This window comes from Columba livia, chromosome 1, assembly GCF_036013475.1.
Source record: "Columba livia isolate bColLiv1 breed racing homer chromosome 1, bColLiv1.pat.W.v2, whole genome shotgun sequence".
Classification (NCBI taxonomy): domain Eukaryota; kingdom Metazoa; phylum Chordata; class Aves; order Columbiformes; family Columbidae; genus Columba; species Columba livia.
Window position 1 is genome coordinate 82611991 of NC_088602.1, and position 27208 is coordinate 82639198.

Genomic DNA, 27208 nt, shown 5'->3' on the forward strand with positions numbered 1-27208 from the left:
ACTCACTGTTTGCAGGGCTGTTTCTCACACCTTTCCCCTAACCACCGGCCAGCATTTCTTTTTTAAGCCTGCCAAAAAATTCCCATGAATATTTTCAACCCACAGATGCAGCCAGCTATCGAGGTGGCTGTGTCTATGAAGGCTGGAGTCCTTGGAAGAAGAGGCCCCTCTACCACCTTCTTGTGTCCCTGAGCCCTTCCCCTGGGCACACCTTGCACCTGGAGCTGAACACTGTGGAGTAGATGCCAGAGAGGAACTCCTGTCTCCACATGCTGTTAGAGTGCATGTGCATGAGGGAGCAGCTGGTGAGGATCATGCAGTTTTTCCTCCACCGCTGCCAAGATGAGCTGAGAAGAAAATAGGAGCCCAACTTCTGCAAGCTCCAGCTGACAAACACCTCCAAGAGAACCTTCTTCATAGACAGGAGGTTTGGGTTGTGGCTGGATTACTCAGATGCCTTCTTGACCATTGAGTAGGTAGAAGCTGACATTGCCAGCAGTATAACGTGGCCAAATAGCTGCGCTGTGGAAGGATGGAGTTATTCACGCACATGATCAGGTGTGCCTGGCACAACAGCTTCCACCTCAAGTATCTGCAGCTCTGCACCCTTATACTGGTGGTCACAGACTATTGTACCCATGCCTTGAAGATGTCCGTCATGCAGCTCCTGATGACCATGATCAGTCAAGCCGGCACAGGAGGCATTTTGGGTTGCTGCTGGATGATAACCTGAGGTGGCTACACTTCTGCCTGAAGGAGAAACACCTCCAGCACCTTCTCTTCAGCAAGAAGAGGGTGCCTAAGGAGATGGTGTTGTCTCCAGCCTCCTGCATGACTAGCTTGCTCAACTTCTCCTAGTTCCTGTTGCAGGAGTCAGCTGCTCATGCCCAAGTACTATATGAGCTCAAGGAGCTGTGAGACTGGCCCACAAGACTGTTGATCTCCAGATATTGAAAGAGGTCTTGAGACACAGAGTTGGGTTTGCGGGCCTCACAGCTTGAAAGCAGATGATGACCTCATACCCCAGGGAAAAAGCACAAGGGACAAGCACCACGAGTGCAGATCAGGGCTTTGGCTGCTGCCCCAGTGAGAGGCTTGGGCATGAGCCAATGCAGAGCAGTGGCTCTGAGAGCAGGAGGTGCATTCCATCGCAGATCACCAAGAGAAAATAGAAATCTTCATGAGTATTTGGTAACATTCAGCACACTGAGTAACTTTTCACTGTTAGATTCATTTAATTTAATGCCCTAGTATTTCCCTGCCTGGTTAGCATTGATTTTGTGTAATTAAACTTTTGAATTCTAGAAAGAGATGTTATAGCTATGAAATTCATAATTTAAAACGTTATCACCAAATTGTAGATTTTAGCTACATCCGTGCAATCTTAGTGAATCCCACAGCTTTGGGCATATGTCATATGAACAGATTTCAGATGGAGAATGCCACAGAAAGTGGGAGAATAGAAAACTGCTTTGCTGTGGTAGATATAGCTGCAAAACAAAGCCCACCATTGCACAAAGCACCAGCAAAATGCTATAAACCATGCATTACAGCTCTTCTGTTGATATTCTGAAAATAATTATGATTGTGAGATGTCAGAAAGATTCACTGCACCAATTATGTTCATCACTAACTGACAACCCACCTAGGCAAACCCTTTTAAAATCTGAGCCACCTACAACACTAATGAGCATTAAAGAACAAAATATATAGCTCCCATGAGTCAAAGGCATCATAGCTCACACTGCTGTAAACAGTAAATCTTTACATATGCCTATTGGCAACGATGTTCCACAAACGTCAGCATAGACTCTTGTTTTCTAACTCGATCATTAATGCTCCTCTTTATTACTTCTATAAAGTGCAACTTAAAATCAAATGTACCAACACAAAGAAATATGTTTTATACAGAGAATTAGGTTTCCTCTTGGGGTGGGAAGAAGCAGGGCATTGTGAAAAGGGTTTCATATAACTTTCAAGAAGTGAGGGCCCCCCTGAAGATTTCTAGGTCTCTCTCTAAAGTCTGTACTAATATTTGTTTCCCATAAAAGGTTTTCTGCTTTGTTTGTTTGTTTGTTTTTGTAAGCAGTACTGGCCATGAAACAGTGCCACAGTGTCTGTCATATTCTATGCTGCAATGTAGCCCTTTGTCGCAATGTCATATGTGCTACAGGATCTCGTTGAGGTGTTGTGCCCTCAAAATCCACTCCTGCTGCCAACAATGAGACACAATAAAACAGGAGTATGTGCTACTGAAGAAAGAAATCGTTTTGTTTGCCAGGAGTGTTGAGACCAGTAACTTCACTCAGAGGAGCACTCTCAGATTATTTCAGCACAGTTGTCACATGCACAGATAAACCCAGTGAAATATAGTTTTGAGGATCATTATTTGTATAGCATTTCAAAACAATTTGTCTTGACTTAATCCTTTCATAAATACATGATACTTGGAACTCCTGGGTGCATCTACAGGCCATTACAAAACTGAAGCCTAGATAAATATGGCAATCAACTGTGTAGTACCATATGCGGGATACAATTTCATTAAAATAACACAAAATAACAAACTGTACATCACTAAGTAGATATTTCCAATAACATTGCAGAACAACAAACAGCACATCACTAAGTAGAGATTCCTAATAACATAACAGAGAAAGAACAATGTTTGAAAGTTAAGAAACACTTCAGACCCTTCACTAAAAAACTGAATTCCATTATACAGTCAGGTGCAAAAGTACCTGGGGAAAGACACATAAGGTGTGTACTCAGATGTGTATTTTATTGCATTGTCCCTGCAGTGCTCTTCAGGACAGTTCCATGGGAGTCTGGACTGTCCAAAGGGAGATATAGCTGTTATGCAGGCAGGAAAAACTTCAAATGCAACCTTACAGTGGAAAACTTTGAAGCAGTTGGAAAATCTTCCAGCATATAACAGAACAGACTCATATACACCTTGGACCAGCCTGAGTCTACAAATATATATCCCATAATGATGTATAGACGTAGTTCATTCCACATACACTATCACTGTCAAATTCCTATGCCCTTGATTATCTGCACATAGCACTGAAGTAAGAGTCAAACGATAAATGTGACCAATGAGTAGAATATATACCTTGGAAGTGCTCCTGCCTTCAGGATTAGACATTTGGAAACATGCTTGGCAGGACCTTCCTTACAAAAATCACACTTTTGATTGGTGGGTAAAGGAGAGATAGAAGAGAAAGAAAAATCAGTAGCTACCAAAAAGTAAAAAAGGAGAATTCAGGCCTCTGACACAAGAGTTCCATAGGGACAAAAAAGCAATGAAACATTCAGCATGTCTCCACATCTGCAGGGTTCCTAGCAAACATCATCTGCACAAGCAGGCATGGAATAGATTAGACTAGTCTCCTCAGCAGTGAGATAATGACCTTCAGGACACAAAAAATGGCCCTTTTTGGCTGACTTGATAGTTGAGAGGTGAATTCTATTACTCCTTCTAATAGCAAACCAGCAACCAGGTTTTCTCTGCCTGGCAATAAATGACAACGAGTGATATGGACTCTGATATATCCTCCTCTTCTTCTGGCTGGAGGGAAAGATGCCCATTATGACTTACAATCAAAAGGAGCAGAGTGATGTCACAGACCTCCGCAATAATGGCTAGAAGGGATTTGCCAGTGCTCAACTTTTGTGATACAGATCTGTAGGAATTTGAAAAGTTTGGCAAGATAATCTTCCAGCGATGAGATTACAAACATTTGAGCGGTTACTGCAGTTAGCAGTTACTGTGAGACATATGACAAATATTTCTCTTGGTTAGGTACTGTAGCTTGGTTATATACCTATATCTGAAATGTATTCCAGAAGCAATGGAATTGAATTACATGAAGCCTAGAAAAAGTATTTCCTTTTATAGGCTTAACATTTTCTGATATTTAATTTCATTAAATGCCTTCCTGCACTTCACCTGTTAAAAACGCTCACATTTCCTGCTGTTGACTCCATTCATTCAAGTGGATGAGAAGAAAAGAAAGTCCAATTCTGCTTCTAGGCAGGTTGAAGTCCAGTGCAGCTCTGTATTCATCTTGCTCAAAAAATATATGTCATATATCTTTACCCAATAAATACTGGATAACATTTTTCATGAGTTTTTAGACCACTGTAATTATGCAGTCCATCTCCTGCATAACCTACCTTTTCAAAGACATACTACTAAAGTGATGCTTGTACTAAGTTTTACCTACCATTCGTCCCATTGAAATCTGTTAATTAAGACTTTCAGACACACACAATAATCCTACCTTTTCTGGTCCTGGAGGACTATGCATATGCATGAGTGATCTCTGCAGCTGGAAAGTTAACACTGCTGAGGGTAATGTTCTGTATATGGAACAGTAGCTATATGCCCATGCATCATACCTTGCCCCTTTTACATAATCAAAATCTACGTTCTGGGATGTGCAGTGTTTCAGAAAAGATAGTTTGGGAAAGGAAGGTTGACTGGGCAACACATTTTCTTTAAGCCTAGGGAAAAAATAAAAGTAGAAATAATAGTTATCATCCTTTCCAAAAATAAAACACAGATATCAGAACTCCCTGGTTATTTGACGCTTCATTTTCTCTGCAGTAATTGATGCATCTAAGGAGGCTTCTATTTTGATAATCCCCTCTGAAAACCCCTCCACCCTCTTCAACACAAGATTTTAATTATCTTTTAAGATCATTGCAGTTATTCAATCCTCCTTACTACATAAAACACAAAAATGTATTTGCTTGCAAGAAACAACAGACCTTTTAGAAAACTATACAAAACTTGTAATATTATAGGGTGTAGACTTCTTATGCACTCCATCAGGAAAAACAGACACCTCAGAAAGGGAGATATGAACCACATAGACAAGACCAAAGTTTGTCTTGACATCTTATCTTGTAAAGAGTTCACCAAACAAGTTGAAGATCACAGTCTGATGCTCCTATAGCTCTAGAGATACTGATGCCTATCACTCATTTCCCAGCAGCACTCTCTAAGCAGCTGGCTAATCCAAAGTGCAGGACACTCCCAGTCTGCTCTGGCTTTGCTTCCACATGGACAAGATAGAAGCTCAGTTAGAAAATATGAAAGTCATTATTACTGCCCTTCCATTTCCTCTGTGATAACTATAGATTGGGATCCAGTCTTCCCACTTTCAAACACAACTCTTCAAGGTGCTCCTGGGTTGCTAAACTGGAGTTTGACTCCATATGTAATGTTAGCGTAGCTGTAGTAAATATTCAACTCAAATTTTATATTGTAATTTCTTTTTTTAATGAATAGAAATCTTCTATTTATGGTAGACTTGTCTAGCCCAAGCAGATGCTGTCTAGTTCTTGTTATTTGCAACATTAACAAATGAGTGGTATTTCATTGTGTCATCTCTTGTTTTAAACAGCATAACCTTCATTTCTCTAATTGCAGGACCTGGAGTTTGTGTGATCTGCTTAGAACAATTGCCTGACTAGATCAGTATTCTTACTTACACTGGAAGACATTAAGTGATATTTCTGAGGCCAGGAGGATAAGCTTTTCATAATATTTGAAGTTCAGTAAGAATTTTTTGTCAAATGAGGGAGACAAGGCAAACATATCACAGCTGACCTAGATCTTTATAGCAGCTCAACCAAAGGAAAGCATTTTAATGTAATAGCAAAATATTCAGGTTTCTAATTGTGCTTTTTTGATTAAAAAAAAAAAAAATCAAAGCTATCTAAAGAGAGTTGATATTAGAAAAATGAAACAAAAATCTCAAACCCCTAGATTTTGAAAATACTAATTTTTTAATACACTTTTGGACAGAATATTTGCAACCAGCTGTAACAACCTTTCAGTAAATTCCGCCTGCAGATCTTACTCTTTTGATAAAGGTAATATATATTTTTCTTATTACACAGAAGCAATAAAAATCACGTTAACACATACTTAGGTCATGATAAATGAAAACTGCATTTGGCCACAAATTGTCCATGAGAAAAAGTAAACAACGTGGTTAAATTCTGTCTTCTATTCCCTGGAGATTCTAGGAGATCTTTCCTTAAAAGAAAAAGGGGAAAGAAAAACAACAAAAATGGATTGAAGTTCCAAATTTAAAATCTTCAGCTGTGAAGTAAAAAATAAATAAATAATAACAAAAAGGACCAATACCTGCCTCAGCCTTGCCCAAAAAATCTTTAATTGATTCTCACAGGTACCGCACAAGTGAAACAGGTAGCAAATTGAAGCTAATATATAAATCTAAGATTACTTATATTGAACCTAAGACAAAAAATAAGTTGCTTTTTTATTTTTAATGAAATAGATCTTACTATACCTTCTATCTTCATTGTGTTTCTCATACATTTAGGTATATGAAAAACAGCTGCAGGCACGTCAGATATGTATTTAAAAGATGACATTATTTTTTCATTGTGGTATCTAAATTAACTCAATATGCTAGAGTTGTTATATTGAGGTGCTAATTGTGGAAATAACCCAGTTTAACATCCGAAGCCATGCATTTCTGCAGCTATTGACAAGGTTTTTGTGTTAGAATATGCCACTTGCACAAACAGAACAGCTCCCAACCTCAAGTGCTTTTAAAACCTTGCTTAATTACTTAAGCTGTTTTTGTTTCTAATTGGTCCTTTCATGGAATGGTCATGGTACCTAATTGATTGAACATTAGTTCCATTTTACATTATGTCTGATGAGTTATTGATTGCCCTTTGCTTTCAGGTCACTTAGGACTTTCCTGGTGAAGCACATAAAAGAATAAATACTCCAACCCTGCTCCATCAGCAGCTTGTCCTAGCAGGGCTGTTGCAGGCTTCTATGTAAAAGATTCCTACTATTGTAGATCATTGATCTAACAGTGTGTGATGCATTTCAATGCTGTAAACAGCTCCTGTGGTTTGCTTTTTCTTCCTCTCATGGCTCCAGTCTTTGAAAGAAGAAAGCTCAAAACTCAAAGAACTGACCCCTTCTATTTTTGGGGCATTTAGAGAAAGAAACTTGCTGCCATTTCAGCTATGGTTACTGATATCAGGGAAGTGTACAAATCAAACCTGAGTTTTTCAAGAGCATTAGAATTTTCCATAAGATTACATGGTAGCCTCTAAATCTTCTTACTGAGCTATTGTGCTTGAGCTCAATGGACAGTTTAAAGGCTTTACAATCCACCTTTTCATTTCAATAATTTATCTTCCTTGCTGTCATTTTAGTTTTGTCAAATGAAGGTCAGCACACATTGCAGAGACCACTAAAAAAAAATAAAATTAAGATGTTTGTCTTGGTTAAGCAAGTGAAAGAAGACTCTGCAATAGTTCTGTTCTGAGAGTACTTAATCAAGCAGAACAGATGTTTATTATATAATTAGGGAACGCTTTGCCATCAGTATGAACAAATCATGAAATCAAATTGCTCCATAATACTTTCCATTATTTCACAGACACTTGCTGTGAAGAATTGAGAGTAAGCAAAAAAGCCAGACACTCTGTTATTCTCCAGCCCTAGGCACTGTTTGATTACCCAGCAGGGGAAACAGTGTCGCTTGTTAGCATAAAGACAGCAGAGCTGGAGCCTGCTTCGTCTGCCAGTCTGGTACAGAGGACTTGCAGAGGAGGGAGAGTTGTGCGTGAAGTGTGGCGCAACTTCACTATATTGTGCTTATCCTTCACTAACACAAGGTAGGAAGATAAGATGCCATAATCTGTAGAGCCCAGGTGTAGCTCCAGCAGCTTTTAGAGCAGGTTTGGGCAGATGATTCTTCTATTCTAGTATTAGCGATGACCTAAATTTCTACACTGAGATTCATATAGAGGTATGATGCCCTACGTTATATACAGCAAGGAGCCTAAATTTACAGAAAGAGTTTTGACAGCCAGGCCTTTTCCATGAGCACCTCTAGGCAGGGTGGCCATATCTATGAGAGAAAGCTGAACATAACCAAGGCAGGGACCGCAACCTCAGCAAGCTGTTGTCCATACTGTTAAGTTATTGACATCTTTAGGCCCAGGCCAACAAGCACTCTCCCAGAAAGAGTTCAGGCGTGGTTCAGGTGCTACAATGGAACAGAGACTGTTCTCTCTGGGAAGCTCAGAAGTGGCCTCTCTGTTTTGAAAAAGAAAGAATTTAACTTTTGGGACAGAACAGCTATTGCACTACATGGCCTGAGGGTTGGAGGTCATTTCTGGCCTGCTTAACTTGTTAGAAAAGACCAAGGCCAAGTAGTCCCTAATCTGTCTGTATGGCTTTTGAGGCCCAAGAAGGTATCCCAGTGCTCCACTCTGTGATTTTACCAGCTCAAGTGGTGTTTCCTCAGGAGCTCAGCAAACAGTGGCATTGTGGATGAAGCTCAAGACACATCACTTGGGAAGGAGATGGGAGGAAGTTCCATCATGGCTGGTCTAGAAGCTGCTTAGGAAATGAGATAGGGAACATAAAAGTCACAGTGTCTAGTGCCTGAAGCAGAGGAAATACTCACTAGAAATCAGCTCTAAGCCAGTCACCTACCAACCTGTCAGTGCTATAATCTGAAAAAAAAAGCAACAACAACAACAACAACAACAACAACAACAACAAAACAAACAACCAACTAAACAAAAAAACCAATCAAAACCAAACAACTACCTAAGAGTAAGGCAGCCCCCAAAGACGGAAACTGTATCTGTGGCCAGAACCATTGGGTGATGTTACCTAACCTGAGCTCTTATTACCAAGAGGAGGGTTCAAAGACTTTCTTAACTGGATATTTCCTTGGGGGAAGTCTACCTTGCAACGTGAGTGGTGAACATCCAGCACTCACGGCTAATGCATGGATACCATAATTCACTACCCTTACAGTATTTCCCATAGTTTGTATCTGTACATATGTGAACCAATTTGAATTTCAAATATGTCCACTGGCATTCCCAAATTAGTTCCAATAACAGTTGTTACAGAAGTGCTCCAGATCTATCCAGATAGAGCTACCTAATAGATAAAATGCCAATAGATGGTGCTTATGAACACATAGCTTTACTCTTGAGATTCACAAAACTTATTTACTTTTTTATATGTGCTGCAAATGGCTTCTTGTGATGTGCTGTTAAAGAGGTGGATCAAACTTAAAGATTTATGTTATATTTACTTAATGTGCAGAAATCCCTTCAACAGCACTACCACAAAAAAGGTTTTACAAAATAATTGTTTGCCATATGCAAATATTATTGATTTTTTGAGGCCTAGACTCAAGGTCTGATTTCTAGAGTTTCTCAGTACTATCAATTCCTATGAAATCTGCCATTGTTATTCTTTTTTTCATCTGTTCAGCCATTTCTAGGTGGCAGCCTACAAAAAAGAACAGAATAAAGTAATTTATGTCCCTCTTTTTCTGATGATAGTGATTTACTCTGTTGCTGGAGTCTCTGAACTTTGCTGCAATACAGGTATATTTCACTCTTTTTATAAATATTTCTGCTTTCAAAGTTCTGAAATAGTTATTCCAACCCAGAAAACCTTGAGTGAGGAACAGAGGTTGTGAAACGAAAAATTTAAGGCAGACAAAACACAGCTGATCTCTAGCTTGTAGCTACCAATGGTTATCTGGAGCTGGAATAGCTTTGTGAATAAAAAAAGTCCACACTATTTATGTATGTGATTCATGCTGTATTTTTGTTGAACCTCATAGATATGACATGGTAATGTGACTAGTCTGTTCCTCTTTTTTTTTAGTTTCATATTCACAAGAATTCACTAGCATATGACGACAATCACAACCAAAGCACTGCAATAGTGGAGAAAATAGTGGAAAAACACATTTAAAATCTATGTAAATAATGTTCTAAATTTGAATAAACTTACTTCAGCAAATAATGTCTAAGTATTATTCAGCATTTACAGTACATAATACCCAACTAAGTGTTCTCTGCATGATAGCTTATGTCAAATATAAGGCCAAATCATATGATAACTCTAAACTGTTACAATCAACGACTGATCAACGTATGACTAAAATGAGTATGACATTCATTTTCAGTCCCTTGTATGGCTACTTCCTGCAACACAATACTGTTTTCCTTTCAATGTGAATTACAGTCCAACAGCTATACCATCACAAAACAAACCTGAACTGGAGAAGGAAAAAACAATAAAAGATAAGTAACATCACATAACTCTAGCTTTGGTGTAGTCAGACTTCTGGTCTCTGAAATACTTATTCTACTAGGCACCTGAATGAATTTATCTGATAACCTTTTACATTCCAATCAAATTAAACTTTTTTTCCCCTCAAACTTTGTGCAACCTACAGTAACACACATACCATTTGATGTTATTTATATCTTTTACTTTACATTTTGTTTATACTCTGTGTGGTCCAATTTATTTCTCTGAGATCTAAATGGAGAGACACCCCCACATACCGCAGTATGCTTTGTCCATAAAGAAGGTGAAAATAAATCTTTTACTGCAGGTGGCGGAACAAGTGTCATGAACTAAGGCTGAAAATGGAATGATCAGGGCTGTTAATTTTTAAGAGAATCCAAGGAGCACTGGCCCTTTGGAAAAGGAACTGATACTGAATCATCATGAAGGGAATTTGCTGAATTGCACCACAGCTTTTCGTATAGCCATGCTTTTTAAGACAGGTCAAAAATAAATGCTAATAAAAAAGGTTTCCCTCACTTGTAAGTTCTGGGTCTGCAACCAAACCTCCTGCAGGGCTTTAGATGTGGCATTTCTTGATCAACTTTCTTGAGTGAACTCTGAGGAGAAAAGTGACAGAAATAACAAACAAAACCCTTTGTGGCAGCAACCATAAACAATTTTCTACCTATTTTGTCTTCCATTCAGCAAGCCTCTCAACAAGGAAAGTTTACTTTGTTTCTTTGTTCAACCCTTGTATTGCAGATTTTCTGTCTTTCAGTCATCGCACTGTATAAAATTCCTTTGAACACAGTTCAGTCTTGACTATACCTAGTGTACTCAGTTAAATGCCAGATGGCGAGGCTGGGTATCCGGCCTAATAAATAAATAATTTCCATTGGATCTCTGAGATTATGGCTAGAGTCCCTTTCTGTAATTGCTGCCTTTTGAAACTGGAATGCGAAATGGAAGTTAATAAGGTTAAATTCATTACAAAATATTTAGCACAAAGCATTTTACTATGTATCATTCAACAGCTACTTAGACTAAGACAAATCTTCTCAAACAAAAATGTTTTGAAACACCTTTTCTTATCCCTAATGTTATCATCATCATTAAAACCTCCTGTTTGAAAGGGTGCATGACAAATGTAGATCAACAAAAGAGATATTTAAGAAAAAATATGGTAGCAGGTTTTTCATGGATATCAACAGCTCCTCTAAGCCTACAAATACTTTCAATATACGTAGATACTTTAACTGATACTGAAAATAACTTTGCATGGCCCAGGGAAGGAAAGGATTACTTTAATAAAATACTGTTCAACAGTGACCATTTTTACTTCATTGGTTACTGCACAATGAGATGTTGAATGAAACATTTTCCTCCCCAGAAGAGAGAAGAGACAGACTTCAATGCCTATCACTAAAATACTGAGCAAACTGTATCACTACGTCCCAAATATTTATTATGAAATTTGACAAAGTTGCAAGTTTTGGAAGATTTATGTGCAATCCGGTTATATTAATATTCAGTATTTGCAATGGTTGGGACCAGCTTGTAGGCTAATTAGGACCCTTAGATCATGGTAGTTTTTTCCATTAAGGATCTCCACTCTACATGCTCATGAAACGAAAGGTTCTGCAGCCACAAGCACACAATAAGGAGCAATTCATCAATTTCAGCTGACTTTCACCAGAATGATATACACTGATAAGGCTGTTCATATACAAGCCAGTTGTGTAAACAGAAGACATAGTCTTGGTGTGGCAAGCTGAACTGAAACATTTGAGTTTTAAGAGAAATATCTTCTTGTTCTTTGCCTAAAATGCTGTCACCTTAGTCATTGCATATGACTAGCTGTTAACAAATGTATGAATGGAGCTTCTTTGCCTGGAAAGCATGGTCCGTCCCCATGACTTTACCACACAACCTTTACTATCCTTGCATTCCTTTTGACAGCAAAGCTTCAGAAAAAAAAAAGCACAATTCAATAGCCAAAGCTGAAGGCAGTCTAGTAGTCATCAAGACTGTACAGAAGACAGACTATCAGCATGTTGTGTTCAGCCCTCCAATTTGGGCAAGGTTTTGATGAAGCCGCAAGTCTGCAGCTACAGAACAAGGAAGAATGAAAATCTGTCTATGTGACACTGAATGCCCTTCATCGTCAATAGCTACATTAAAGCAGCTCTAACACTGTGGGAGAAAACATCCTGATGTTGGATTACACGGTCTTTGCCATTTCCTAAGACAGAATAAGCAGATGGCTTGTCAGACATTTAAAATCAGCACCTTTCATGGAAATACTGTATTTGAGGACTAGAACCTACCATTTTCTGTTGCAACACGGTGAATAAGAACTCCAGAATAATGCCACCTCCACTGTGATGGATGACATGAACCAAAAAAGCAGAGATACAGAGCCTTGGAAGTTTTATGAGATAAATCAGACAAAAAGTTATGTGGAACAAGGGTAGTGGCGCATAACTGGTCAACTCAGGAACATAATTCAGGTCACTTGAACCCCAGGTGCTATGTCCAAAAAAACAGAGAAAGATTCCTGCCTTAAACATTTAGTTGCCTTATTGGTAAGGTGTAATGATAATTGGTAATTTAGAAAAACAAAGCAATCTCCTGGAATGAGGAAAGGAAAACTGAAATTAGAAAAACAAAAAAAACCCACCACCACCAACAAAAACAAAATAAACAACAACCCCAACACAAACAAACAAAACCCAAAATCAAACAAATAAACAAAAACCCCAAACAAACAAAAAATCCCACCACTTAAGCCCCCAAATGACACCCTATTTACTTTTGAAGAAAAAGCATAGTGAGGATTTTTGGATTTGTCTGACTTGATATTACAAAGAATACAAGAGCTTAGCAGTAATTGTACAGTTTTTTATATTCTCTGTGTGCATTGTGCATGGATTTTTTTTTACTTTATTTCATATATAATTTATGACCTGCTGCAGAGAATATACTGAGTTAATGCATATGTTTAACACAAATAAAAGAAGTAGTTTTAGTTAAAAGGAAATCTATTTCCTTTTCAGTTGAAAAGGTGATATCCAGTGGATGGCTGGTCACTTTTTCTAACAAGCTAATATTTGCTTTCCTGCTATAAATCTCATCCACAGGGGGGGATAAATGAAGTATGCTATTATATATATTTTTTCTTTATATTGTGATTTAAAACCTACCTTATTTGCAATCTAAAGATAATTTAGAAGTAGGTTTCATTTTTTTTTCACTGTACCACTAGCAACTCTGACAATAAATAAATACATTATCACAAATTGAAAAAATAATTATAATTAAAGAATTATTAATAGGTCACCTTTTCCAGTGTACATTAGATTTGACTATCATTATGGTTATTTCATAAAGCTACCCCTGCAGCTGGTAGCTGTTGCACTGATTTGCAGCAAAGAACTTAATTCAGGCATGTACTGTTTAAAACCATCTATACTTCTATGGAGAATTATCACAGCTCCTTTGAGTTACTAACAAATTTTATCTAACCAGTTCTGGGTTGCTGAGATCTTGCTACTTTGTGGCCACAGTCAATGTTTATAGGTCAGCAGACTCTGTATCTTGCCCATGGAGAAGCTGAACATAGGGAGCTGCAGGCTGGGCCCCAAGACATTGCCTTTTGCATACAAATTTGAGAATTTTCATACTTGTGAGTGTGAAACAACCAGATTGGTGTTTGTTGGTAACTTGACAGGTTGCAACACAAAGGTCGCTTTAAGATTTATTTCCAGCTGGGACATATTTAGGGAGCCTAGCAGACAGCAGCCCAGGAGCCAGAGTATGAGAAGAACTTTGGGATTTGATTGAGGAACAGTGTAGTGAGAAAGCATAAGCATAGGTAACATATAACAGGCATTCATCTGTGTAAAAATAAACATACTAAAAAGTTTGTGACACCATAATGTTGTGAGTTTTCCATCTGTGGTATTGTTCAAATCATTTTTCCAAGGCTTCACAGGAAGAAAGTGGTTAAGTTAAGAACAGAGAAGAAGTTCCTTGACTATTCTAGCTACAAAGCCATCCTTCTTTTCTTAAATGGTAATTGAATTACTCACAGAGTAGCACTTTTATGGACAAGTTGCTTGGAAGTCAAAATAAGTAAAGACGTGAGACTCTGTCTCATGTAGTACATTACTCCATAGTCTGTCTCATCTTGTAAGATACCATCACATTATTTTTACAGTGTTTCACATAATTCCTTTTTCACATGCATTATCCTTCAGGGAAACCTTATTTTGCTAGTCCACTGATAAAAGCCAGAAGTTTTTAATAAAGCTCCATTTTCAGAAATGTCAATGATAATGAAAAAATAAAATGAGGAGTGACCACAGTGATTCACTAAAGGTTATGCACACATTATTCTGTTTATTCTAGCTCCAATTCTTTGCTTAGGAAAGAAAATATATGTAACATCAACCACGTATTTACTCATCTCTGCAATTTCACCATTATTTTGACAGTAACATGGCATTACTATCACCTCTGAGCTATAAGATAAACACAGTGCTTAAGGACTTCAGAGGAAACAATAAAGTCGGGATGTAAGCTCTGTTAAGAAAAGAAAGAAATTATAACTTACTTATTCTGATATTTCTTGTCTTAGGACAAAACTGTTATTAAACCCAAGAAAAACAACAAAAATTGCTAGGTCACATTCTATTGTACCTCCAGTAAAATCCTGCCTTTTATGATATGAAATTCCAGCCAGCCTTGGATTACACAATATATAGCATCAAAGCTAGCAGTAATCTAGGAAAGATCAGCTTTTACATTGAATGCTAAAACCATTCTCACTACCTGACACCAAAACATCAAACTAAAGCATAGCAGTCACCTTCTTGGATGTTTCTGCTCAATTGATTCTTCCTGCATTTTGTTTCCTTTTACAGGTAGGAATGGGCTAGTTAAATTAATATGCAGAGACAGAAAGTGTATTATATCTTTTTATTCATTCTGTTCATTTGCTTATACCTTATTATGCCATATGGTTCTAAAGGGATTTGTAAGGGCTATTTACCTGGTTTTGACTTTTGCCCCATGGGCCAGGTGGAATCTTTAGCAGAAACAGCAGGATAAACCTTCCTTCAAGCAGAAGTACACCCACAGCTCGGAGAAGCTCCTTGAATACAGAGTGTGGCTGGGGAGGCGAGGCACAGTGCGAATGCATACGCCTCCCTGGGTGCTGTGCGAATGCACACTGGCAGAGCGTGGATCCTGCACCTGCTCAAGAGGAACACCCAGCTAGACCTCAGGTTAGAGAGTGCAGCATGGACTTTGCTGACACTCTTTTAATTACCTTGTTTGCAGGTTAAGAAGAAACCATAAGAAGAATATCTGCTGACAGGTCACAGTGAGTAAAGACAAAACATATTTGTAAAACTATTTATTTCTGTTCCATCACATCTTGGGTTCTCTCTTCGAAAAGTCGGCCTTCATAGATTTATTTTTTTAATGTCTGGTTTTATGCTTATGTAATTATCTAGTTTGTAGTCAAATCAAAACTTGTTTAGAATTCAAAAGCCTTTTATTACTTTTAAGCTCTTGAACTCAATATTCTCACTGTCTCACCCATTATCTACCTTCAGATGGATTTTTTAAAAGATATTTAATACAAAACAGGGACTCAAGATAATAAAAAAAAAAAAGATTTATAGTGCAATGGGGTACTTTAGAATCACCTCAGTAGTGAACTATTGCAAAATGCCACTGGGTGTGAACAAACTTCAGAGCAGAAACAAGTCACAGTCCTGGTCTCTCACTTTGTTTAGTTTAAGCTGAAACACATGACAAATTTCACCTACTCTTCCACCGGAAAACGGGGCTTGGGTGAGGATCAGGATATTCCAGAATGAGACCTGGATGTATGTCAGGACACGACTAAGACATGCAGTTGAACCAGGTGCACTCACAAACCTGGGTGTCTCAGTTTAAGTCTGTCAAATGTTAATGCTGTTAAAGACATTGATCATATCAGAGCGGAAAGATTGTCATGTCTGTGGAGAGGCAGTGTGTATAAAATGTTTTCCTAGTGCTCTTATAAAAGCATCCAAAACATTTGTAGATCTACAAGAATGTAAAAATTTTATACCATCTGGGTGAAGACTTGTATTTTATTTAAGGAAACAAACCCAGTGCTCTCTGGTTTCTCAGGAATTTGCCAACATCCATTATAGTGTATCTTGACTGGACAATCTATATCAAATAGGCTACATAAGCATGAATTAATCAGAAAAAAACAACCTAGTGCTTAAAAAATCAAACGCTTTCCACATCTATGGTTTTGATGTGTAAATACAGACACCTGAAAAATATAAAGAGCTGTACACAAAGAAATGCCCATAGAAAGAGCCAATTGGATGCAATCTTAAGAAATACATTGTCCTTAATGAACAACATAGAGATTGGGCCCAAGAGGAACAAGGATGTAAGAAACTGGTTATGATCCTGATTCACTGGTACTTGGCTCCCTGGTACACTAGCTGGAGTTACATTATAACTTATTTCTTTATTTTCCCCATCAATAGAGTGTTTATATGGAGATTTTGTAAAAGAATTTTTTTTCTTGCTTATGAAAGTTTTGTCATATTGTGAAATTTGCAAATATCTCAACATTGCAAATTTTAAAAGTTGAAGTCTAATTAATATTTTGGTTAAAGCATACTGATTTTTTTTCTCTATGAATCTTTAAGATGTTCATAATGAGAACAAAATTGGGGTTTTACATAGGAAAAAACCCCACACTGACATAAGATTTTAGTTTCTTATTAATAAAACATTGAAACAGACAAGTTAATTGAAAATACAGTTTTCAGTCCTACTGCTTAGCTAGTAACTGATATTAATTGAAACAATTTTCCAAAACCTTCATTTTCTGCAGATTATAATTTTACATTTTTTTTTCCTGGTTCTTACTATCACACATCTGTGTCGGTAGCTGTAAGAAACTATGTGACACCATAAAGACATGGGGAGACTGCTCTTATTCAGGAAAAACAATTACTTGTACATATATTATGAAGGATTTAGTTACTCTCCACCACCACTGGTACGATATTAATGTAGATGGTACTACACTGGTATATCTGGGGTGCAAAAAAGTTCCGGCAACTGATGCTACTGAGAAGTTGACACAGTGCTTGCCTATTCCCTCAGATATTGCACTTCAGATTTAAAAGACACAAACAAACAAACCTACTTCCCATTTTGTTTGCTGCTATTTCTTCCTCCAACTGGTTGAAAGTGAAGTTATGAGTATCTGAAACTGAATGAAGCACATTTCTCATGGCTAAGTAACTTTGCCTTGCAAGCCCAAAATTGTTTCCTGCAGCTCTGTTGATTCTTTTCTAGACAGGCATCCAATTTATAGTTATTAGAACTTCACAAAATCCAATATCTTTGTGAATCATAACTTTTTTTCAGAGCAGATTAATCTCTAAAACCCTTATTTCAATAGCAGTATGAGTGGAAGGAATTTGAAGGAAAAAGCTTCAGCAGAAAAGCATTCCCATGCTTGTGTGTCGAACAAGTGCTACATAAACAGGAAATACCAAGTGTTTAAGTCTCTGGATATGTTAGAAATACAACCAAAATAGAACATAAATTAGAGAAGCTGCAAAGGTAAATAATATACACTACTTAAATACTCCTATAAGAGTGCAGTAATCACTGTTCTGTGTCAAGGAACAGAGCAAACAATGTGAGCTATAAGGGTACAAAATACGAAAGTAAAACACTCTAAAATTACCTGTGTTCTCTTCTGAATAATATAAAACCTCTCTGTTGCCTTTTCTATTTTGTTTTTTTTGTTTCTGTGGTGGTCTTTGTTTCCTTCCTCCCTCCCACCCCCATCTCAGAGTTTTTAAGTAAGACTAGTAAATTGAACTAGCATGTTCATTCCATAAAATTAAAGTCCAAGAGATATAATTCTTTCTCAGGTTTGCCTCTTCAATTGTAACATAGAATCACTAATCTTCCAAGTTTCATGCTACTTTTAATCATATAACCATCAACGTTACAACCCTAAAACTGCAAATCACCAAGCTCTTTTCATTCTCTTTTCGTGCTTTATTAGATGATACACAAATAAATGCAAAAAAGGAGTTTTGGTAAGTATCAAGAATTAAAATCAAAGCCTTTATAGTGAATAATTATCAGACAAACTTCAATTTTTGTTTTTAACTTTTTGAGAGAAACTTCTAAAATTCTCTTGTAGATTGTATTTCCCTTTCAAATACTATTCAAAAAGCAACCCAACCTCAATCTCATAGAAGATCTGCACTAAACAATCCTTTAAATGTCAGACAACAGTTTTAATTTTGTATGAGTAAAACAGATTTTAATTTTCTTAATGTCAGAGTTCTTCTGTGGAAGAGCATGATATACAGCTATTCAATGTCTGCCTTAGATGTTCAGAAAATACTCTCAAGTAAGCGATATAGGTTGCGAATCAATAGGATAATCAAGGGATGAATCTAACAGAAATCATACAGGTCAGTTCTTGGTGTTTGACAAAGGTGTCCCTGACTAATATGACGGACAGAAGATGAAGTGAAGAGCTAGGAAAGATTAACAAGGTCAGATTGAAATGGCATCCTTTCAAACTCTGTGTGCTCTGTGTGGGAGCAGGTTAAAAATGCCTGAAACTATTTTTTTCTTACAAAAGTTTAAATTAATGCATAGAACTCCTTGAACTGAGCTTAGGAATATATGCCATAGAACCACACTTAGGAAAAAAAAAAAATTAAAATATAGAAATTATTGCATTTGTTTTCCATAATGAAGGACACTCTCCTGCTATTGCAAATAAAATAGAATTTTGTTGAAGTAACCAAAAGCCTGATGAAATAGACAACACTGTGGCATCATAGTTCCTACTGTGTGATCAGAATCACTCCACACAAGCCATCAGCATGTTTCCTGGACATGACAAACACTGTAAAGTAACACCCTTTCTGTTTGACCTGAAATTATGATGTTTTGTGAATAAAAAAAAAAAATCAGGTTGGGTTTGAACATCAGGGTGAAATACTACATCCATTAAAGTTGACTTTAACTTTGACATTGTGTGCCAGTCAGACTGTACTATGTGAATTTATGGGATATAAAAAAACACTTTCTGTGATTGATATTCATAACACTTCCTGTTATATTGCCTTCCAATGCTGATATTCCTTATACTGCCTTGCAAGACATAGCATCTAGAATCAATTTATTTTTTTTTCTTTTCACTTTTTTGGGTCTCATCTAATCTTGCATTGACACAGCCCACAGTTACAAGAATTAACAGATTGAATTTCCTTCTTGTAAAGCTAAAATCTTGGACAGCAGCTAGTTTTTAGTGCTCATATTTATTCATTTTTAAGTTTAACAGTTTGTAAGAGAATTATGCAGGAATTTAGTTATGTGTATTGCTGGAAAGCTTTGTGCAGTCAGATACTTCTTTCTGCTCTCCACTTTGCATAATACTAGGTTTTGTCTTCAAATCTCCTGTGGTACAACATAAAGAGTCCATGAACAATGAAAATTATTTCTGCTACTTGCTCAGATCACAATTGGGTAACCAATAAATATTTAGGTCAGCTTTATTCCTCTGTTAAGTGATCTTAAGAATAATGAGATAAAGTATCAGCTACTGAAATGGACATTAGTGGAGAGCAGCAACAATTAAACAAGCAAAAACCAGAAACCAAGACATAAAATGATATGTCAGATACTCAAGCTCTAACTTTGACTTGCATTGCTGAAGGACTAGGTTCCAGTTTCTGTCAAAATCTGTGGGTTTGTGCCTTCAACTCAGTTAAGAAGAGACATTTGTGACAACAGCATACTCAAACAGGTACCAAACCTGCCTTTCTAATCATTTGAAAATTGGAGAGTTCCCAATAATCTCTTCACAGAACAATGTTAGTTAAATTTTTTCCCTTCCATCTAGGCAACATTGCTATCTGGGATAGTTGTTTCATCACTCAGGGGCTGTTACTCTCTGCCATCAGCAGGCGGGTGCCCATCCAGGTGCTTGCAGGAGAAAAAAACACCCAGGAAAGAGTGCCCTGGTAGCAGAAGTTGTTCTAGTAGCACCCACTAGGTCCTGATTCTCATCTTTCCTGGGACAACAGTACAGCGCATATTCTACCAGCCTGTCGGTTACGGGAAGCATTTGGTCATGGGTTTAGGGCTGTGGCCAACAGCACTACTCTGCCAGCTGAATAAATCATAGGGCAAGCCTCAATGCAGAGCGGGATATAACTTCCTCAGTCATATGGATATCTACTTTGATTTCTACATTTATATTTATATTTATATTTATATTTATATTTATATTTATATTTATATTTATATTTATATTTATATTGGACTCGATGATCTTAAAGGTCTTTTCCAACAAAAATGATTCTAAACATAGAATACCATGTTTACATAAGATACAGAGCTATAATGGACACTCTACATTTGTAGGGAGTTTTGTTTAGACAGTCGGCATATGTAAAATTATAAAAAAAATATATATAAATTCTTATTACCATCTAGGACACAATGACTAAATTTTAGCTTCTAAAAGTCTTCCCACTATGGAAGTATTCCTGTCCACAGCAATTTAAAGAGATGATCTGAAAAGTTCTCTGAAGTGTAAGCACAATTTCTCTTATACGTAAAACCAGAAAAATATGTTAAATGAATGTTTCAAATGTAATGAAAACATGATTATGGAGTCATCTTAAAATCCACTTAATCTGTTATTTTATCACCATGTGCAAGTCAAGAAACTGAACTTTTACCAACTACACCAGGCAATGTGAAGGACACTAGAAAGACGAAAGCAATATTAGCAATCCTAAGGCCGAAGTACGCTGCTGCACTGTGCTAGTTATGAGATTGCTGCAGCACAGAGTGTGAGGTTTTGTCACCAGCAAAGGGCAAGGTATACTCAATCAGCTTAACACAAATGAGTTAAAGGAAAATCACAAACACTTTATTTTGACCTCGTGTGGTAGCCTAAATTCCATTTTACTGAGAATTCAGGTACTCCTTGTGGCTTGTTTTTGACAACAAAGTCTTCCATTACCTTTTTGTATTATGTCCTCATTATTAGGTTTTCCTATACTTACACGTGAGTTGAAAATTAATTAACATCTCAAGGTTAAATCTCCATTGTTTTCTTTGGGTCTGAATAAGCCCTCCTGGAAAGCTTAAATTTCCTCTGCTTTGTGACATGATCAGTTGATGGACTGACAACAAATCAACAACAAACTTGAGGCTCTAAGGCAGTTAGTAACTAGTGGAGTATAATAAAGAGCAGCTTGTTAAACCATCTTTCGGCTGTAAGTGGGAAAGTTTATCTTCAGAGATTGCTGAAAGTGACTTTTACTTTGCTCTCACACTGGGATACACTGGCAGTTATGCCAGTGAAGTTCCAGGAAACTATCTCTTTACAGCCTTTCATCTATTAGCTACTGCCCCCAAGCCAAGATGTGCTTATTGGCCTTGTGAGATTCTCTTGAGAGGTTCAGTCTGTTGTTACACAGATTAATTTCAGCAAACCATAGTAAAGTTTAAACTTGCACTGGAATGGAGCAAGAGCACTCACCCATTCCCAGGCAAGAGTCTCAAGTGACACACTGATATAATCAACCACTTATGATCTCAAGCAATATTTCAAAAAGAGTAATTTTGTTTTGTTTTGTTTTGTAGATGCACTGACTGAAGTGTGTTTTATGTTGGAAGAAAGGTTTTGAAAAAGGATTACACTGGGTGTTGTGAGCAGGCATGCATCTGACAAGAGCAAGTGCTGGGTTTTGCACCTAGGACATAGCAACCCTGGTTGTACATACAGACTGGGGAATGAAAGGCTGGAAAGCAGCTCTGATGAGAGGGATCTGGGGATTCTGGTTGATGGAAAGTTAAACATGAGCCAACAGTGTCCCTGGCAGCCATGAGGGCCAACTGTATCCTGGGGTGCATCCAGCACAGCGTTGCCAGCCAAGTGAGGGACATGATTGTTCCACTATGTTCTGCACTGGTGCAGCCTCACCTGGAGCACTGTGTGCAGTTTTGGGTGCCACAGGATAAAAAGGATATAAAACTACTAGAAAGCATTCAAAAGAGGGCTACAAAGTTGGTGAAGGATTTGGAGGGGAAGCTGTATGAGGAGTGGCTAAAGTTATTGAATTGTTCATCCTGGAGAAGAGGGGATTGATGTAAGATCTCATTGTGGTCTACAGTGTCCTCACAAGAGGAGGAGGAGGGGCAGGCATTAATCTCTTTCCTCTGAAAACCAATGACAGAACTTGAGGGAATGGCAGGAAGATGTGCCAGGGGAGGCTTAGGTTGGACATTAAGAAAATTCTTCACCCAGAGGGTGGTGGAGCACTGGAACAGGCTCCCCAGGGAGGTTGTCATGGCCCCAAGCCCGACAGTGTTCAAGAAGTGATTGGACAATACCCTCGGACACCTGGTATGAATTTTGGGGTTGTCCTATGCAGGGACAGTAGTTGGACTTGACGATCCTTGTGGGTCTCTTCCAACTCAGGACATTCTATGATTCTATGATCTGGCCTCACCCACTACTACTGAGGCAATGGGCTCCTCACTCTTTTGTGCCATGTTCTTCAGATGCTCAGAACACACTATTTCTGTGGTTCACATTTTTTTCAGTAGTAGGTCTCTGCTTAGTACAACCTTTCTAAGTGTAGTCTTTAGCTTGAATATGCTTGATAAAGTTCAGAGAATTGGTTGAACAAGAAGAAAATGTGTACAAATATGCAGCCAGGTCATTGAGACAGAGTTCTCCATTCTGGCACAAAGAAGTGTTGAAGGCACAGACAGCAACAGCAGCTACCTTCCCTAACTGCAGTTCTTCAAAGAAGGCTGAGTAAAATGTCTTCTGTGATAGCTGATTTTTCGCTCCTGCAAAACAATTTCCATCCAGAGTGCAGAAGAGGGAATTCTTTAAAGAATGGAGTGTAACCAGAGCTACAGCCCTCAGCTGAGAGTTTTACAGCTGACCTGCTTGTAAACAAGACTGAGCCCCACAAAATGGGCTGTCCCACCATTTCCTCTGATTGAGTCCATTCCAATTCTATGCCACCTCCCTTGCATGTCATCCACAAGGCTGTTGATGACTGTGAATCATAAGGAGAAGAAAGATAAACGAAACAATATTTCCTTCCCCCTTCGCCCCTCAATCTCCTCCACCCTGTCAGTCATTGAAAATTATTTACTACCTTTCTGAGAGGCCACCCTGCTTTATTCAGATTAAGTTACCTTGTCTGTAGACATTTTAATGGCAGTCACTGGAGCCCTGTTAGGTCTGGTATTTCAATACCTGCCTATCTTTAGCTAATAATGCTTGCTGGCAAGTTTTAATTTCATTAGAGATATCATTGTAGTACATGCTAAATGAACACCACCAAAAAGTAGCACAAGAGTGCAAGAAGTCATTAAATTATTACTCCCAAAGTCTCATGATGATTATTGTTAATAGGGCAATCAAATCCTGCTGTATTGTTCCCTAACCACATGCCTGCTTAGTGGGTGGCATACATTTTCATTAAATAAAGACTTATGGTTAGAAGAAGAATGTAATCAACATTAACGACCTGAAGAGTAATTGAAAATACAGTCTCAGTCACCACCCCACCCAGCTATTAAAAAGGACAATCATTACAAAAATTCTAAACTAATTCCTTTTTGTCTCTCTGCATGTTTGCAGACTATCATTCATATTCTCCCCACATTGTTATCTCTCTTTTTCTGGTCAAATTAATTTAATGTAAATAGAAAAAAATTACATTCTATGCAAAAATAAAATTTTGGCATTGACTGCTTCTGATAACAAGTACTGCAATGAAGAGCATTATACATTCAACGTACATTTGATACACATTACCATTCGTGCTAACTAAATCACTGTGTGTAAAACTGACTTAGCCACAGTGTACAATAATTACATTCCCCCTCACCTCACCAGTGTTTACCAGTTCCATAAATTAGGCCAAAAATTGGTTGTAGTTTATGTTTAAACAAAAAAATCTGAGCCAAATAACCACAATCATTTTTCTGAAGTTCATAAGACAAAATATTCCTTTCTGGGGTTACATTTTTTTTCCTCTCTTTTTTTTTTTTTTTTTTCCCCTCCTTACCCTACAAGAACCTAGTAAAATAAGTTGGTTTTGTGTAATCATAAGACAAAAATCTGCAAAACAAAGCAGAATGAAAGATAAACACAATATGGAGGTCATTTTAATTTCAGCATGAGACAAATTACTATAACTTCATATACTTATTGAGTTTAGACTGTCAGCAGTTTGAAAGATCAAAAATTCTAAAATACTTCAGGACTGAGGATTGACACAGCAAGGATTTAAAGTACCTGAGCATTTCTCCACATAATGACATCTGAGAAATAAATTCAAGCCACTAATTAACTACTACTTCTGCATATTTTTTTTTCAATGTGTGAAAACATTGTTTTTCAGGAAAGAGTTTCAACACAGTTGCCTTCCTCCCCTGACTCTTATCTGTAAGCAGGCAGATGTTCCTGAATTAATATATGTGAATCATTGACCATTTATTCTTTAGTACCAAATGAAATACATTTGTAGCATTAAGCAAAATTACTTAGTGGAACATATAATACAGTGTAATGATTTTTATGAACCTGGAGATGAAAAATAATTATTTCCATAACTATGCATTTTTCACATTGAGTTTGTTTGTTTAAATGTAGATGGCATTATCATCTATTCTTCAAACCCTTTTTCTTTCACTTAAATCTTGTAGTACTTCAAAGAAGCATTAAAGATTAGAATGAAATAGCACATAGCATCATAACTTGGGCAGACCTCATTGGATTTAAGAACTAAACATACTGATCTAGCCAATAATCTTAATGCTGACCCAGAATACCTCACAAAAAAAAAAAAAAAAAAAAAAGGCATCTAGTGTCATTCCAATTAAATCAATGTCATTTTTTCCCCCCACTGTTTAAGGATTAAGAATTAACATGAAACAGTAGCTGAGGGTAAATATAATAGCTATGGAAGAAAGGAGGCTAGGAAAGTACTATTTTATTCTGAACTTACCAATCATTTGCTCCACTATGGGAAGAATGTGCTCGCTCCTTCCTTCCTTCCTTCCTTCCTTCCTTCCTTTTTTCCTTCCTTCCTGCCTGCCTCCCTCCTCCCTCCCTCCCTCCCTCCTTTAACCTATTTTCCTTATGAGCTTATTATCTCTGCATAATCATGTATGTAATCATTTATTATAGATCTGTGCAAAGTAGGTGGAGAATTTCCCATAAAAGGATATTAAGGCAGTAATACTTTACACCTGGTTTGGGGGGTTGAAATGATTGTGCAGGGGGAAGAGAAATTGCAGAATCAAAAATCCTGTTTTCCATTTCCAAAGTTTATATCAGAAGATAAAAGAAATAAAATAATATATTTTTAGTTTTGGTTATATAAGAGCTTCATGGAACTGTTAAGAAAACCAGTCAAAATGCAATAAATATATGCCAGTTTGAAATGGTATTTGTGCTTTGAAATATGAATGTTGCTCTTATACAGCACACTTATTCTGTATCAAATACACTGGTATATTATTCCATTGATTTTTTCAGAAGATGAAATTACTGCCAAAATCACCGAAAGATACTGATGGCACAATACAGTCTACATTAAAGACTATTTTAAAATCTTTGTGTTTATGCTTTTCATCTGACTTTTTTAATGTCAAACTTATCTTGGACTATTTTACAGAAGTTACATGTTATAAAAAGATCCCTTTTGCTGTCTGACTGCGCTCAAGGATCCCATTACTGTTCCCATATCATTCAGAAATCTGGTGTTGCATCCAACCCTTCATCAGCCTTTCTCCATAACTGTGTGGTTTTGCTCTTCTTTGTGGCTTATGCGACTAAATATTTGCTCATTTTTACAATCCATGCAATTCTGAACAGTAGTTCGTGATTTACGTTCCTATACAGGGATATGCTTTTTAAAAACAAAATGGAGCCTGTGTAGATCCACTGCTGCAAACCCTAAAAGGAAATGTAGTAGGATAAGTGAACAATACGTTACCATCTCTTCTTTGTGATGTACTTGAATGTTATCAACATAATCTGTTTTCCAGCATCTGGCATCACAAGGAACAGGTTGGTGGGTATGCATACCTAGAGAAGATCAATACAAGTCACACCAAAGGAGGCAGAGATATGGATTTATAGCATCTTACCTGCTTTACAGGAATCATCTATGTGCACACTTGTGTACACAAAACAGCATCATTGTTTAACCCCTCTAGGAAACTGAGCATCACACAGTTGCTTACTCACTCCCCACTCAGCAAGACTGGGGAGAGCATCAGCAGGGTAAAAGCACAAAAACTTGTGGGCTGAGATAAAGGCAATTTAATAATTAAATTAAAAACCACCAGCTGATGGTTGTGATGATGCCCAGCCAGTCACCAAGCAAAGACAGCCCTGGCCAACCTCCACCTCACTCCAGTTTTATTGTTGAGCACAACATCATATGGTATGGGACATCCCTTTGACCAGTTGGGGTCAGCTGTCCTGGCTGTGCCTCCTTTGAATCTTTTGTGCACGCCTAGTCCATGTGCTGGTGGGGCAGAGTTAGTAGCAGAGAAAGCTTTGGTGCTGTGTGAGCACTGCTCAGCAGCAACCAAAACATTCCTGTGATAACAAAACCAAGATACAGCTTCATACAAGCTACTATGAAGAAATTAAACTCTAGCCTAGTTGATACCAGTACAAACAGCAAAAATTGTGACTATGAAATTGAAAAAGAGAGGAGGTCAGCCAAACAACTAGCACCACCTAGCTAATACTGTATAAATTCAGAGACTGATCTATATTGCATTAACTCATATGCATAGATGGAGCCTTGAAATGTCTCTCTGTCCATTACATCCACCACCTGGGCACCACCAGCACCAGGGCTGGATTCAAAGCCGGTGTTGGCTGCTCATTTCACATGAGGAGAAATACTACGCTGCCTGCACAGGGCCAAAATGTGTTATTCATCCCACTACCAC

At 37.6% G+C, this 27208-nt stretch overlaps 1 long non-coding RNA gene across 1 annotated transcript; it reads right to left on the minus strand.

Annotated features, from left to right (window-relative positions):
* Nucleotides 1-773: 773 nt before the first annotated feature.
* Nucleotides 774-25323, minus strand: LOC135579589 (uncharacterized). The gene is made up of 5 exons (XR_010473014.1): nucleotides 25243-25323; nucleotides 10664-10743; nucleotides 8299-8413; nucleotides 5945-6055; nucleotides 774-4512 (listed from the first exon to the last, which is right to left on the minus strand). It is a non-coding gene; the product is annotated as an uncharacterized LOC135579589 (long non-coding RNA).
* Nucleotides 25324-27208: the final 1885 nt, after the last annotated feature.